Source organism: Zeugodacus cucurbitae, chromosome 2, assembly GCF_028554725.1.
Source record: "Zeugodacus cucurbitae isolate PBARC_wt_2022May chromosome 2, idZeuCucr1.2, whole genome shotgun sequence".
Lineage (NCBI taxonomy): Eukaryota > Metazoa > Arthropoda > Insecta > Diptera > Tephritidae > Zeugodacus > Zeugodacus cucurbitae.
The window spans coordinates 11,825,322-11,843,255 of record NC_071667.1 but is presented as its reverse complement, the minus strand read 5'-3'; positions in this window follow the sequence as shown (position 1 = coordinate 11,843,255).

Genomic DNA, 17,934 nt, shown 5'->3' with positions numbered 1-17,934 from the left:
TCAGGACGACTCTGCGCCATGTCACAGGGCCAACATCGTCAGTATTTTTTTCCATTTTACTACCTGTTATCAATTTCCCTTTTTGTTTTCAATTTGGAGAATATTCCTAATTGTAATATTCTAATCAAATTTGAAAAAAAGTCCGTTCAAAAAAATTTAACACTAATATTATTTGGCTAAACATCTATTTTATTGTTTACTACAAATCCAAACAAACTCTCATTTTCACTTTTTCCTTCGATGAATATTTTAGCTCTTAATTCACCGATCGTTTTTTTATACCTAATAATGTATATGTTAAGCTTATCAGAGGGCGAGAAGAATTACAATCCTTTTCACCTGCAGTTGTGAGAAAATTGCTTTTTCAATAAGAGCGCTACATTAAAAATCTTTATTTCTGTGAAAGTACATTCGATGCCAACATGTGTAATGCCAATCTTCGACGGTTTCAAGCATAAATCGGTCGATACTGTTGCAATTTCACGTTCGATATTCGGTCGGCCCAACAACCGCACCAAACCGTAATTTTTTCGGGATGTGATGGTGACTTATGGACCACGTGTGGATTGCTGCCTGACCAATAACTCATATTTTGCTTATTGACGAAGCCATTCATGACGACCATAAATTGAACGTAGACTCTTAAGGCCCTTAAAGTTGAGGCCGCTGGCTCCGAGTTTTGGTAGTAAATTTTAATAATTTCGACTCGTTATTGGATCGTATATCTTTCCATGATGAAATGTCAAATCTTACTGAAAATAAATGTCAAACCAAGTGCCAAAAAATATGGCGTCGTTTGCTGTTCCTATCGGTTTACTTTTAAAGCGTCCTTTTTGAAAAACCCTTTATATGTATGTATATCAGGATTAATAATTGCTTTTGGCTCTGTAAAGGGGTGTTAATTGGTGTATTATAGACCAAATTTAAAATAAATCAGACTCAAAGTTTGTTTTATGAATTCCGAAATATACACGTTCACTCTATAATGCTCTCATGATTTTTATACTCTCTCAACATGGGCTATACATATTCAAACTCCCAGATATCGAAAATGAAAACATCAGTGCCATTGGATAATTTTTTACCGAAAATATCTGCAAATCTTTCAGATATTTTAAGGAAATTCAGAGAGAATCTTTTTGCTTCTTCTTTCTTTAAAAATCCGGTGGGCTTTATAATATATGCTATAATATATGCGGCGGCGAAGAACTGATAAGGTGCATGCATCAGCTTCTTTGCAGAATATGGTCGGAAGAAAGCATGCCTGACGATTGGAATCTCAGTGTGCTCTGCCCAATCCATAAAAAGGGAGATCCCACAATCTGCGTCAATTACCGTGGGATCAGCCTCCTAAATATCGCATACAAGGTTCTATCGAGCGTACTGTGTGAAAGACTAAAGCCCACCGTCAACAAACTGATTGGACCTTATCAGTGTGGCTTTAGACCTGGAAAATCGACAACTGACCAGATATTCACCATGCGCCAAATTTTGGAGAAGACCCGTGAAAAGAGGATTGACACACACCACCTTTTTGTCGATTTTAAAGCTGCTTTCGACAGCACGAAAAGGAGCTGCCTTTACGCCGCGATGTCTGAATTTGGTATCCCCGCAAAACTAATACGGCTGTGTAAGTTGACGTTGAGCAACACCAAAAGCTCCGTCATGATTGGGAAGGACCTCTCCGAGCCGTTCGATACCAAACGAGGTTTCAGACAAGGTGACTCACTATCGTGCGACTTCTTTAACCTGATGCTGGAAAAAATTATAAGAGCTGCAGAGCTAAACCGAGAAGGTACAATCTTCTACAAGAGTGTACAGCTCCTGGCGTACGCCGATGATATTGATATCATCGGAAGCAACAACCGCGCCGTTTGTTCTGCTTTTTCCCGCATGGATAAGGAGGCGAAGCGAATGGGTCTGGAGGTGAATGAGGACAAGACGAAATATCTCCTGTCATCAAGCAAACAGTCGGCGCATTCGCGTCTTGGCTCCCACGTCACTGTTGACAGTCATAACTTCGAGGTCGTAGATAATTTCGTATACCTGGGAACCAGCATCAACAACACGAACAATGTCAGCCTCGAAATTTAGCGCAGAATAACTCTTGCCAACAGGTGCTACTTTGGACTGAGTAGGCAATTGAACAGTAAAGTCCTCTCTCGACGAACCAAATTCAAGCTCTACAAGTCGCTTATCATTCCCGTCCTGCTTTACGGTGCAGAAGCTTGGACGATGTCAACATCAGATGAGACGACACTAGGAGTTTTCGAGAGGAAAATTTTGCGCAAGATTTATGGTCCTAAGAACATTGGCAACGGCGAATACCGCAGGCGATGGAACGATGAGCTGTACGAGTTATACGACGACATTGACATAGTTCAGCTAATAAAAAGACAGCGGCTACGCTGGCTAAGTGTTCGATGCAGTACCCGCCGGAGGAAGCCGAGGAAGGGGAAGGCCTCCACTCCGTTGGAGGGACCAGGTGGAGAGCGACCTGGTTACACTTGGGATCCCCAACTGGCGCCGAACTGCGAAGGAGAGAGAGAGATGGAGCACTATCGTCGATTCGGCTATAACCGGCTAAACGGTTGCAACGCCAATCACATACATACATAAAGCCCACCGGTTAATATGTGAGATATCTCAGCAAAATTAGATATAGTATAAAATGTTCGAAAACACCCGTTTTTAATTAAATGCATAAAGAGAATCACCATGTGTTGTTAAAAAATTTCATTTTCATTTAATATCTTGATAATGACATGTGTGAAACACGTTTGCGAAATGACACGCTTTGATTTGCAAGCATACTTACAGGCGTTTACAACTGTTTCTGTACCAATAAACAACGCTTTTTTCAACATTTTCGAACAAAGTCATAAGCAGATGTGTGCATATATATGTATATGTAAATATTCACATACACACACACACACACACGAAAATATAAACGATTTTGCCAATACAAGCAGTTCAAGCGCACAAGCATGCTTGCAACCATTCAACCATGTGTTCAATCATTCAACGAATGGCGTAAATGTGAATTTCAAATCCTTTTGGCCAAAATTTTGTTGTAAACAAAAAAACGTTACCTGCACGCACGTAAGCAGCGTAGTGTGTAAAGGGTTTAGTGCTTCCACTGTTGTTGCTGTTCTTGTTGTTGTAAACAAATTTTGTAATTGATAGGCACGCAAATTTCATTTCATTCAATCCAACTTAGGCTGTCTACGAGGCGTTGTCGAGCGAAAAATCGGCAAGTGAGCATTATAGTTACATTGCATATGTCTGTACGTGTGTCTGTGTTTTTCGTTGTTGTGCATATATATATGTTGGTTTTTACGCAATTTCGCAATTATATGTATGCACATATGAGCTTCGGCTGCTTTGCGTTTTTATCCTTGAAATCCTTTTCCGAAAAGGTTCACACGCAAATTGAGTGCTGCTGCCATCAAAGCAATATGTTTAAGCAAATGCTCTACGCTCTCTCTGTCTGTCTTCTGTTTGTAGCGCTGCTTTTTCTGGTTATTGGCTAAAGCCGTTATTGTTGTTGTATTCATTTTATTTCATCTCTGTCCCAGTTGTTGTTGGTTTTTGCATTGCAATAGCAGTTAGCTACACCTTTACAACAACAACATCAACAACAACACTTTGACCTGCAATGAAATGCTTTTATGTCATTCACCATTCCCTTTAAGCCCCTCATATCCGGCAGCACTTAATGGCAGCACTGTACTGTGTTTTTTTTCTTATTGTTGTTTTTGTTGTACTTTTTGTATCTATCAGTGGGTGCGATAATCCAATCGTCAAAGTGTTTTTATGGTCCTTTGTAAAAGTCTGCAAAATTCACTTTTTTTTCAAGCATTTCAGTGCTTGTGTTTTTTCAGCTGTTAACCGAGCTTTGAAATAATTCCCGTGAGACAGAATTTTTTTGCCACTACCGGTCGACCGAGGCCGTGACTTTCACCCGCAAATAAATACACACGGACGCACACACTCACAAGCGCAAGCGTTCGCCACGTCCGCATGCAATTTGGTTTAACTGTACATGTTTTTGTTTTTTGTTTTTTATTGTAGGCTATCGCTTGCCTCGGCTTTATGCCAATCGCATCGCTTGCTAGCTCGCCGACATTTATCCGTGTATTTGTTTTAAAATATTTATTATGCATGTCGTGTAGATTGGATTTTTATATATTTATTGCATACTTTTAGGCCAAAACTGAAATATGGAAAATATCATGCTTTAGAAAGTGTGGCCACCGCCACCGTCGCCACGGCTCTGTGATGCGTGCAATCGCAATCGAAATATTAAATGAATTGGTTTCACCACTCGCCATCATTTTGTCAGCTCGCCTCGTATGAGCTGAATAGCAATTTCACTTGTGTCATGTAAGTGCAATTATTTGTATGTTTGTATGTGTGCGAAATTTTTTATTTAGGAATTTGCCTGCAGGTAGTCACGTGGTATGGTATGGTGGAGGGAAAATTAGCATTTTTTTGCAGACCTACATCTGTTAATCTCTTCTAAGGAACATTAAGGAATGTGGGCAATCAAGCGTTGATTCTATTTTCGCTTGCTTTCTTCGTTGATAGGCATATGCGGACAGCAACTGTATGTTATAGCAGAGTATATGTATTATATATGTATAGATAGTTGCAAAATTGAGTTCAACTTTCACATAATTTTTCGTCTAAACGTTTCACGGAAAATTGTACTCAAACCTCAAGATAAGTGCATTTCTAAGATACTCAAAAGCAGGGATAAACTAACCGACTTTTCTTGTTCAACTTTTGCCTTTCATTTTCACTTGGTATCTATTTTAGAATTTTTAGTTTTTATGTATTTATTTTTCTATTTTCCTTTTGAGGTGCTAGCCTAGCCGTCACATCACAATTTCATCAATATTGATGAAAGCTTATATACAATGTAAGCACTTTTACCAAAATCATTAACAAAAAAGCTTCATTCAGATATGTTGTTCGTTAATGAAAGCTTATATAAATGCGAAAGCTCTCAACATAAGCACTTATATCAAAATAATCAATAAAAAAAGATTCATTCAGAGATGTTGTTCATTGATGAAAAGTTATGTACAAACGAAAGCTCTCAATATAAGCACTTTTACCATAATCATTAACAAAAAAAACTTTATTCAGAGCTGTTCTTGATTAATGAAAGCTTATATAAAAGCGAAAGCTCTCGATGGAAGCACTTTTACTAAACTCATCAACAAAAAAACTTCATTCAGAGATGCTGTGCAATCATGAACGCTTATATGAAACACTTTTACCAAAATCATCAATAAAAAAGATTAATTTAGAGATGTTGTTCATTGATGAAGGTTTATATAAAAGCAAAAGCTCTCGATGTAAGCACTTTTATCAAAATCATCAACAAAAAAAATTCAGAGAAGCTGTGCAATCATAAAGCTGTTATACTAGCGAAAGCTCTTAAGGGGGGGTAAGGTTTGTTTCGTCGAAAAAAGACCTTTTTTCATGAATTTTTTTAGAAAAAATTATTGCTGTAGGTTTATTTTACTTATTATTATATGAAAGTACAACATTTGAAGGATAATTAAAAAAAGTTTTATCGAAAAATAGCGAGGAATAACGGATTTATCGTCGATCTCTCCAGGCACCTCGAAAAAAAGTTGTTGTGCGGTGACCAGCCTACAGCATCACTGGATCATCCGAAACCAAAAAATCAAAATGCTTTCTTTAGTCTATTAGTTTGTCTTTCAATTGACGTCGAGTTTTTTTTAATTTTTCAATTTTTCAATTTTTGGTGCCATTTTCAAACCAAAATGACGATTTTAGACGAAAAAATCGACCTATTTGTTATTGTAAAATTGTTAGTAATTAAAATTTTTGGAAAAACTCGACGTCATTCGAGAGCTATATATATTTAGAATATTTGTTCAAAATTTCAAAACGATCGATGCAGTAGTTTTTTCTGCAGACTGGTCACCGACTTTAAAAATGACATATTTGGGAAAATCGATTCAAAGTTTTGTACACTCAACGCAGATAGCTGGAGATACCGCTATTCAACCTGCTGTAACTTCGTTAGTTTCTCTCCGAATGACCTAAAACTTGAACACAATATTCTAGAGATGTTGATGGTTCAGAAAAAAAAAAAATTAAAAAAAAAAAGTTGTCAAACCTTACCCCCCTTAAAGTAAGCACTTTTACCAAAATCATCAACAAAAAAGCTTCATTCAGAGATGTTGTTCATTGATGAAAGCTTATATACAAGCGAAAGCTCTAAATGAAAGCACTTTTTCCAAAATCATCAAAAAAAAGCTTCATTCAGCGATGTTACTCTAATTTAATTAGTTTCTTTTTGGCCTACAATTTGCCGAAATAGTATACATTTTAATAAAATTCCGCATTCACTCTGACATTTTCTCTATTTACTCTATAAAATATAAGGAAACTAGAACAAAAGCTCGAGCAAGTGCTTTCTACTGTTTGTATTATAGTATATACACTAACACTTTCGTTTTAATATAACAGCTGTTGTTCAACATTTCTGTCTCGTAAGCATTTAGTATATACCGCTTAGTGTCGCTAATAAATCACTTATTTTCATGTAGTCCCATTGCTATTGTCTGTATAGCACACTCACGCAATGGATACAACGTCATAACACTTTGCTCATTGCTTGTTCGGTATCTATAAATTGTATTAATAAACAAAAATCTGTTAATTTAAATGATTTATTTATAGCAAAGATAGCCAGTTGTGGAGTATATACTTGTATATGTATGGGTATGTGTGGGCATACTTACTAAGAAAAGGCGGATGTTGTTTATTTTGTTTTCATGTTCATGGAGTAATTATATTTGCGCATTTTTGAACATTCACCAAGTGTACATATGTATCAGTTAGGAGATGCTTACGAGTTTTCGAAGAAAATTTTACTGGTATTTATTTGTCGGCGAATACTCCTTATTTGCCTTTTGAGTTCCTTAATCAGATTCCTAAATTTGGTCAAGAAAATATCCGCTAACTTTCTGAAGTTCCAGTTCTACTTTAGTGATTCTTTAGGAAAAGTGATATAGAGAGATAAAAATAAAAAGAAAGACATATTTCTATTCCGATAGATCCATATAACAGATAATCTATGTCTGAAACGCATCAATTTTTTTTCTGGCCTTCTTTATTCGATTTGGTGAGTACCAAAAAATGTTCAAAAAATTTTTCATCATTTTAGACAACCATTTCGATAATACACTTTGACCTTATTCTTCTCGCTTCTCAATTATAATAAGATCTACCATACCAAACCGAAATGGACTTAGATTTATAACCGTTGAGGGACTATCTGTACAACACAACTTTTCATACAAACTACTTTGCGTCACAACAACAACGTTCACCAAACAACGAATTCCCGAACAAAGGTACCAAAAATATGTGCATTTCCCTGCTGGGTCATAGGCTGCCACACATTTCTGCTGTCTGTTTATCAGACCGCGCCAACTACATTATTGCCACGGTCGTCGAGCAAATTGCCACAACAGCTTTTGACCTTCTTCGCCTTCTAATCGGCATTTTGATTTTCGCTTCATTTAAATAGTAATTTATGTATTATTGTTTTGTAGACGAAATAATTTTATTTGCCTTATCTTAATTTCTCAATCGCACGCTCGCCCCCTTTGGCTTTTGTAGGATGCTTATGAAATCGCCGTTAGGCATATTTTCGTCTATTTATTTGTACAACACAATGGCTTGCTTTAGCTACTCGGCAGTACCTTTCACGCGCTGTTAATGATTTCACAACCCCGCCACACTCCCTCCCCGAAAATGTAGAATAAGATTTCCTGCGAAAACTCATTTATTCATTTCCGCGTCATGATTTTATTGAGCGCCTACACTAGCAGCAGCTTTTTTGTAGTATTTACGTCGCTTTGAGCTTTGGCTGACAGTACACGGCGTATACGCAACATTCGCGGATGCTGGTTTGTATGAGTGCTATTACGTGTCCAGTGTTCGTGTTATAGTGCTACTTTAGACATTCTAGACATTCACCATTGCTGTTGGTTGTCTGCTTTCATTGTACTAATTTGTTGTTGTAAGTGTCATTGTTGCCGCTGTGGCTGACACACAACACTTTCACCGTTATTGCCAACAATTCTAAATAGTTGAAATACTGCTTTTGTTTTTGTTGTTGTTCATGTATATTCACTCACTTGCTGCATTTCAATTCAATTTGAGTGTTTTGTTGTTGTTGTTTCGTATATACACACACAATAAATTGTGTTTGCATTTAAATTACTTGCAAATATTTTATGCGTCACTGCCACAATGCCACATTGCTTGCTCGCTCTTGACTTTCCGCTTGAGTTCGCTATACGCTCTATTACTTCTGTGGTCGCCAACGATTTCCTAAGATTGCCATTAAAGCTGCTTACCTAAATAAGTTTGTAGTTTCCGTTGTTATTGTTATTTAGTTGTAACTTGTGGTTATAATTCAATTTTGTTGTTGCTGTTGTTTGTATTGCATATGTGTGTATGTATTGTGCAACGATTTCAGTGAATAGGAATAATTAACAATGTTCATTTTGTTGTTTGTGGAAACTGTAATATAAAATGGAAATTTGTTTGTTTGTTTAACTGTTGTTTTATTTTTTGTTGGCGTGCAAAATGACACAATTTTATTAGAAATTGTAAGAATATAAAATTATTCCAAGTAGTTGTGCAACAACTACAACAATCTAAGCTTATTTAAGTGCAGCATTTAGTGCAATTCAAAGGCAGATAAGTGCTGGTAAATGTAATTAATGTGGACAATTTAATAAATTGTATATGAAAAGCTGTTTTAATTAAGCATAAAGCTGTCTATGGTGTTATTAAGTGCTACGAAAAGTATTTATATACTTATATATATATCCATATGAAAATATATAATTGATTTTCTCAGGATTTTACATTTTAAATGGAAAATAAATGAAGCTTAATGAATACAATGCGGGATTATGCAATTAGATATGAATTAAATAACCTTAAATTTGTGAATGTAAAATGTGACTTCATTCGAACGAAGAAATATTTTGTGATGAGGTAGCGTTGAGTGATTCTTGAAAACTGTTCATAATAAAATTAAATTTCTTACCAAAAAAAGGAACTATATTTCGAAAACTGTCGAAGGTTCTATAGGTTAAGATCTCTTCATAAAGAAGCAAGTCCAAGAACTATAGCATTACGAATACATCGATCCATCACAAAAATTAACCTTAAAATTTTGGGAAACATCCAGCAGAGCCAGACATTATTTATATTTTCTACACTTAAGAAATATAAAATGCATCAACCATCGAACATATCTGCTATATACTCTTACCTTAAAAGCTGCTGTCATTATATTTGGAGCAGCAGATTTTGTTGAATTGCAACTTGGTTAGTTTAGGTTAGTTTATTGCCTGTCTTTCGACGCACCTAGGGCTTTGGGAGGCCCATTGTGACAGCACCGGGACATGGATCCCCTCACACCATTATGTTCTCACAAAACCACCATTTGGTCTTGCTAAAATTAAATTATTGAAAGAGCCTGATGTGTGCAACTTCCGCCAAATCATCGAGGAAACCGCGTTCAATAGTTGCGATTCTGTTCCTATACAGAGACTTACATCCGCATAGAAGGTCTGTAGCCTATAGCCTCGTGTTCTTCTACTCCTTGGCAGTTTTTGCAATAGTTATTGTAAGGTATTCTTAGTTTGCTGGCTTATATCCCAAACTGACAGTGATCTGTTAACACTTCTACTAGTGTTCTTATGTTATTCCTTTTTGATTTCAATAATCCCTATGTTCGGTTCTTATTCCACTCAGGCCACGTTTGTCTGCTTGTTAAGCAAGTAAATGATTGTTTCTACCGAGACTCAGCTTATTCTACAGCATATTTGTCTATTAAATGTCTGCAAGTGGCCGGAGGTATGTAAATTCTTTCTTTATTGACATCTAACTGTAAGGTGGTGCCCCCGGTGGTCTGGCTAGTTCAGCTTGGCTATCTGTAAATATAAATATATTCCTGGTCCACACTCTTTTTGACAGAACGAGAAGGCTAATTGCAGTAATCTCTACTTGAAAGATTCTGGTATCTAATTCTTCTGAAAATACACCACCTCCCACTCGTTTGACTAGTTTCGATCCGTCTGTATAGATGCTTATCTCTGAATCTTTGTCCACCTCTCCACTCCTCTCTAGAATGAAAGGCTATGTTTAGGGCTGTAGTTAGATTTGCTTCTAAAGGAATTCTAAAGGTGAAACGGGAACTTGTTGAATTTCAACTATGTCTAGAAGAAATCGAAATAATAGTGTGGGCTAGAGAAGATATTGGATGTTGTTGTTTTCAAAAACACTTCATTCGAATAGTGTTTCACATTCCATAACAACTTTTCTGAGATTCCGAATATATACTGAGAGTCCATAGATTGTTTTTTACTTTAAAGATCGTAGTTTGATATCCCAACTAGAGCTTTCGACATTTCTTGAATCACTGATTTTTTTATATCTATAAAGTAGTCGGGGCTATAAAAACTTCTAGTCTACTGCCATACCTCAAAGACTTTCCAAAGGAGAAGAAGCATGCAACTTGTATGCCAGACACATACGAATACAATACACGTAGTTTGTAAAACTTACAACCACATACACAAGTACTTCGTTATGCCTTTCATAACTCGCAATCACATAAATTGGCCTTAAAAATCAACACTAAATAACCACAGTCAATTAAAATCCACACATACCATGCACTCATAGTAAGCGCTGTATATTTATGTGCCATAAACTAATGCAATAATTATTGACTTTGTTTGAATTTCGATAAATGTAATTACAGTTAATTAAACTCGAATACGGTAAAATGTCAAGTGTCTGCTTCGAATGATAAAAGTTAAATACCCAGCATTTTGGAAGCTTAATAACTCAGCAGAATGCTACTAAAATGTTTTTCTTTTACAACACATGCCACATTGTAAAAGTTGCGGATGTGTTCGGGCTCTGTAGGAAAGAAAAGAATTGAGTGCAAGGCCTACCTATACTACTATTATAAAAAGGAAAGATTTGTATGTATGTTTGTAAGGAATAAACTCAAAAACTACTGTGCCGATTTCAAAAATTCTTTTACCATTGGAAAGCTACATTCACCCTCCGTAACATAGGCTATATTTTTTGCAAGAATCTTAACATTCTGTAAATAGTTCCCAAGTGAGGGTATCAAAAAAACTCCGTAATGGAGAATCTTAATCTGAAACTGAAAATCGTCTCGCAAGTCATTCTCTTCGCATCGCAATCGCGTGCTAGAGAGTCGAGTAAGTATGTAAAAGTACTTACTGCTGGTATTTTATAAGTTTGTTGAGAATTGCAGATACACGTGTTTCGGTGAAGGAAATGTTAAACATTTGTTATTGTGAAGGACGTACTGAGATAGAGAGGGAGGAGAGAGGAGAGAAGAGAGGAGAGAGGAGATGAGAGAGAGAAAGAGAGCGCGGTTCGGTGAGGACTAAAAATTCAGTACGTGGACTATAAGTAAGATCTCTCATGGATCCAATGCTTTTAAACATAATTCATCGGTAGATAACCTATTCAGTTCCAGATAAAGAGTTGACAGTGGAAGATCCTAACTTTTAAAACTTTCTGATGCATTGAAAGGGAACATTTTCAAATAGGGAATTGTTCAAAAAATCAGTTATTAAACAAATTCTTTAGAAATAATGATGAATGTCTTAACGGGTTCAAGAAAAGTGAATATATATGTACATATGAGTCTGTACTTCGCCATGGTAGCAGTAAAATGTGTTTCGTCAGTAATAAAATTACGACACAGCACTGGAGAAGAACGGTGTCCGACGAAAGGATACACAGAGGCGTTGTTGTTGTTGTTTATTGCTATTTTTGTTGCTTTATTACCCTTTTTGTTGTTTTTGTCATTATTTATTGTTGTTGTTGTCATGGTTATTATTATTATTGTTGTTGTTGTTCATATGCTCGTACATAGATATTATTGCGTTGCCGCGCTGTTGAGTGTTCTTCAGATTGTCTTATGAAAAATTACGCGAATGGCAAAAGTATGCGCATATTGAAAAATTACCGTTTAAATGAGTGGTGGGTAGGTTGATGTATACATTAGTGCACCCATACACACAACGGAGTTGCATGGAAGCTCGAGCGGAAGTTGATGAAAAAGTAGCAAGTTGTAGTATGCACAAGAAGAAAACGAAGACGAAGAGCAGCGTCACAACAGGTGCTTATGATATGCATATGAATTATATACATTGTAATAAAGTATGAAGTAGTAATAAGCAACAAGAGTAACAACAGTGGCGATAACGGATCTCCGCCAATTTCCATAAATTTCACATAGACTGTGGGGGGGAAAAGAAAGAAAACATTGAAGTGTGTAATTTTAATGCGATTTGAACATGTGACGGCAACGCAAATGATCCGATGCTTAGCAATAGTCATTTAATCTCGCATTTTTGTGATATACGAGTATATGAGTATAGAATAGATGTCAAAATAAAGTGAGGTTAATATAAATATAATATGTAAATAGAAACCGAGAACTTTCTGACTTTCTTAATAACATCTTGATTCGATTATTCAAAATTACTTGTGCTTGTGCTATCTAATAAATATTAGTATCGAATATGTTTCATTGGAGAGTTTGGCAAGATCCCAAGAATGAGTACGGGCACCCCAAGCAATATCCCGCTTGAATATGATTTTTAAATTAAACACCTTTCACATCTTTCCTTACAAAGTGCAGTACCTTTTCTAATGAGATATGTTAATGGAATAGCTGGTCTATAACTTAATTATTGATACATATATCTCGATCCGAGCGCCACTATAACTATCAGTCACGTTCAGTTGACATTAGAAAACACGACAAATAAAGAGTTTTTCAAAAGATACGCTACAAAAATAGTCCAATAAGGACAGCAAACGACACCATATTTTTCCCCGCTCTTTTGACATTTTTCTTTAGTAAGGTTTGTAATTTTAGACCCGGGGGGAGCATGTCGACGGAGCAGCAGTCCCTGTTTGAGGCGGCTTTTGGTGACGGTCTGATGGACCTAATCCTATCGTCGACTTCCAGCAGGTCTGTTTTCAAAATCGACATGACTCGCTTCGAGAAGGGCGTCTTCCGTCTGGCCATCAACTCCGTGGAGGACACTTCAGCCATTCGTTCCATGGTGGAGAGTCTGCCGGAGCTATGGGATAACTGCAAGCTGCGCATGGTGCGCGACGATGAGGTCCCTAGACTCCTAAAGACTCACATCTTTGTTAGGGGACGAGCGGCGGTTATGTCCACGGAGTCCATCGTGAAGATGCTGGCCAAACAGAACACGGCACTGAGGACGGAACTGTGGGAGATATTCCATCGCAGTAGCACTCCGGAAGGGGACGTTATCGTGATGGGTATAGACCCAGATTCCCACTCGTACCTGGAATCTGTAGGTGGTAGGGCTCACCTGTTGTTCTCCACTGTCCAATTTAGAATAGGGCACCGTCAGGTAGAAAGCAAACCTCCTTCGGGGAAGGTTCGCCCAGACGAGGACCGTTCTACCAAGACTAGTGCGAGGACACAGGAGGTACCACCACCGGTCAGGGTGACGGTCGGGGCACGCCCGGGAACCACGTCGTCGTCGACAGCACTGTCGAGGGAACGCAGGGACCCACGTGCAACAAACAGCGCATCGGGACAGGCGACTGGAACTGACGCGGAAATGGTAGGCTCCTCAGGACTGACCCCTTCTCAGGAGGGATAAGCTCCTGAGTAGCCCCCCAAAATGCTGATCACTCAGATCAACTGCCACCGTAGCAGTGTGGGGTCCACGAATCTGGTCGACAGACTAGAAAAAGGTAAGGCTGACATTGCCCTAATCCAGGAACCCAGTACCTTTGGTAATCGGGTTACTGGATTAAGCTCGGCAAATCTTAAAATATTTTATGCTAATGGCAGATCCAGACCAAGGACCTGCATTTTATGCAAAAAACACTATAACTTTTCTCTTTTAGCAGACTTGTCGACGGAGGACATCACTGTGGTTAAAGTAACCGACCAACCACTGCTTTTGGTGGCACTCTACCTGCCCTTCGACTCCCCATCTCCGCCCCCCACGGAAGAGCTGAGGAAGGTAACGGAGTACGCAGGAAAAACAGGTATGCAACTAATCATTGGACGCTAATTCCCATCATACGGCCTGGGGCAGCTCAGACTGTAATCCTAGGGGATTAGCCCTGTTCGAATACTTTAATTCTAAGGACCTTCTGACCATGAATATAGGTAATACCCCCACCTTTATTAATAGGCGTAGAAGGGAAGTCTTAGACATAACGATATGCAATACTAATGCGGTAGGCCTAGTGTCGGATTGGAGGGTCTCCTTGTAACACTCATTTTCCGATCATAGGTACATTGATTTTAGTGTCAACATCGGGGGCACAGAGCAACCGATGTTTAGGAATACATCAAAAACCAATTGGTGCAAATATTTGGCTGAACTCGGGCGCCTAGTAGGTAGACTCGCAGTTACAGATCAGCTCAACTCCAAGTCAACTATTGACTTAGAGGTGGAGAATCTCACAGATTGTATTATTAATGCATTTGAAAAAGCTTGTCCTCTTCGAACGGCGGGTTCTACCACCGACAGACCTTGGATGAATGGGGAACTAAAAAGTCTTCGAAGAAATTCTCGTAGGGCCTTCAACAAGGCCAAGAGGTTTGATAGTGCTAAATGTTGGGACGAATACCAGACCGCATTTCGCAAATATAAATACAAATATAAATACAAACGTAATTCGTGGCGCCTGTTCTGTGAACAAGTCGATAGCGTAAGCGGCGCAGCAAAAATTAAACGATTTTTATCTAAAGACCACATGCAGACCGCGCTAATGGTAGACAACCAAGGACGCAGGGCCTTAGACGTGGCGGATTCAATAAAAATCTTATTAGATACACACTTCCCACAGTCCACGACGGGTAGTCCGCAACCTTTTGCTTCAAACCTTTCAAAGCAGCAGGCACTGATGGGATATTTCCTGCCCTTTTACAATACGGGGCAGACTTACTATCAGTCCGTATGGCTAAAATATATACCGCCTGTGTCCGTCTAGCGTACACCCCATGTAAATGGCAGGATGCCAAGGTTATCTTCATCCCCAAACCGGGTAAAGAAAACTATTCCTTGCCAAATCGTATAGGCCGATCAGTCCAACGTCCTTCCTACTGAAAAGTATGGAAAGAATCTGTGACGACTTAATCAAAAAAACAAATTCCACCCAAGCGTTTGTCCTTCAAGCAGCATGCGTATGTCAGAGGTAAATCGGTTGATACCGCTCTACACGAAGTAGGGGGGACTATCGAGAAATCCTTGGACAAGAAAGAGTTCACCCTCGCGGCTTTTATAGACGTCGAGGGGGCCTTCAATAACGCCGACACCGCTGCATTGATCTCGTCTGTTGCCTCATTCGACATCAACCAGAACATTTTGGCTTGGTTGAGTCATATGCTCAGTAACAGACGAGCCGTCTACGATGGGGAAGAAATAAAAATCTCTCACCAGATCACTTGTGGAACCCCGCAAGGAGGTATCCTGTCCCCCTTGCTGTGGGTCACTTTGATCAATAAACTAATACTCCTACTTGACGAGGAGAATTTTAATGTTGTCTGTTATGCGGACGACCTAGCGATTCTCTGTTCAGGGAAAAATCTCAGTCGTTTATCACGGCTCCTAGAGAAAGCCCTCGAAATCTCCTCTAATTGGGCGGAGAGACATGGGCTCTCGGTAAATCCGGAAAAAACAGAAATCTGTCTTTTTACAAGAAGGACGAAAATTCCACAATTCAATCCGCCATCTATAAGGGGTAAAAGCATTAAAATTATTAGCTCCGTCAAATATCTTGGGGTCATCCTAGATAAACAATTAAGCTGGAGAGAACACATTGAATGTAGGGCTTCCAAAGCTCTCCGTATATGGAACTCCTGCAGAAGAGCCATTGCCACGAAGTGGGGTCTTCGACCACAGATGGTATATTGGCTGTATACAAGTGTGATTCGACCGACGCTAACATATGGTGTGTTAGTTTGGTGGAAAGTGCTAACGAAAAGTGCCGGATTAAACCATTGGAACAGGTTCAAAGAACCTGCTTGATAGGGATAACCGGTGCTATGAAAACAACTTCAACAAAGTCTTTGGAGGTTATCCTTGATATCCGGCCAATACATATCCAAGTGAAGTATGTTGCAGCGCTTACAGCGTGTAGGCTAAAGATCTTGGGCCACTGGACCCAAACATTGTACCAATGGGGACATGGGATCATAATAAATCTTGTCACTGAACTCGGTTTGGATTGGTCCTGTGACCGGGAAACCGAGACTGTGGAGGAAATTAAAGCAACATTCTCCTTCCCCAGCAGAGAAGATTGGACTAATGAAACAATCGTAGATAGTACCAACGGTGAAATCTATATATTCACCGACGGATCAAAAGGTGAAACAGGAACGGGAGCAGGCTTCTTCTGTAAATACCCACACACAGAAAGAAGCTTAAAGCTAAACGACTACAATTCGGTGTTCCAAGCTGAGATTGTCGAAATAAGGGAAGGCGCTAGGTGGGCCTGTACCCAAGCAAACAGGTCCATCAACTTTCTTGTGGATAGCCAAGCCGCGATTAAGGCTATCCGCAGCGCCAATACAAAGCCTCAATGCGTCAGATCATGAGAGGCAATTAATAGACTAGCGGGAGAAAACTCAGTTAGCATTATCTGGGTACCCGGTCATATAGGTATTGAAGGAAACGAAAAGGCAGATGAGTTGGCTCGCTCAGGTGCAGCTGGGAATACAGTTCCCTTAAACTGCCCCAGACCTTTCAATTCTCTAAAGCGCTGCCTAAAGCAATGGATGCTAGGGGAACAGCTCAGGTCCTGGAACATGTGCAACACGAGTCGCACCACAAAGCTACTATGGGGCAGTGTTGACACTGGACAGACAAAAAACTTCTTACTTTAAGCAAAAGAGAACTAAGCTGTATCACAGGGGTCTTCACGGGGCACCTGCCTCTAAGAGGCCACCTGCAGAGACTTGGCATAGTAGAATCGGCGGAATGCAGGGCGTGCGCGGAAGATGATGACACACTAGAGCATTATCTCTGCGAATGCCCGGCCTTCTGTTGTTTAAGAAGAGATACCTTCCAAGGCTCCCATTACTCTAATCTAAGAGAAATTGGGCAGCAGGGATGGAATAAACTCAGAAACTTCGTTAAATTGACCGAGTTGTTCAGGTGACGCTTATCAGGGTATCTTCGGGGAGCACAATGGGCCTAATAATGGCCTAAGTGCGGCCGCTTGCCGTCAGGCTCTCTTCGCCTCCCTTTTCAACCAACCAACCAACCAACCAACCAACCAACCAAGGTTTGTAATTTCGTCATGGAAAGATATACGATTCAGCAACTAGTCAAAATGATTAAAACTCAACTCATACTCAATTTAAAAAGCCTATGTTCAATTTATGGTCGTCGTGATCGTACTGTCAGATCAACAATTGTGAGCGTCTAATTTGAAACCACAGGCACAGCATACAATGTTCCCGTGCCAGTGAGACAAAGAAGTGCCCTTAGTGTCCAGAATATTCCTGACACTAGACGCCGTTGTTGCGAATTTTCTGGCTGAATGGCGTCGTCAATAAGCGAAATATGGGCCGGCGGCTCCTTGGCGGCTCTTCTGTGATCCATGAATCGCTACCTCTCAGTGATAACCAAATATTTTTAGCTGGACTGGATGATAGGGACTTGGACAATATGTGGTTCCAACAGGGCGTCGCCACAAGCCACACAGCGAATGTCACAATCGATTTATTGAAAACCCAGTTTGGTGAAGGTGTTATCCCACGAAATGGCGCAGTCAATTGGCCGCCTCGGTCGTGCG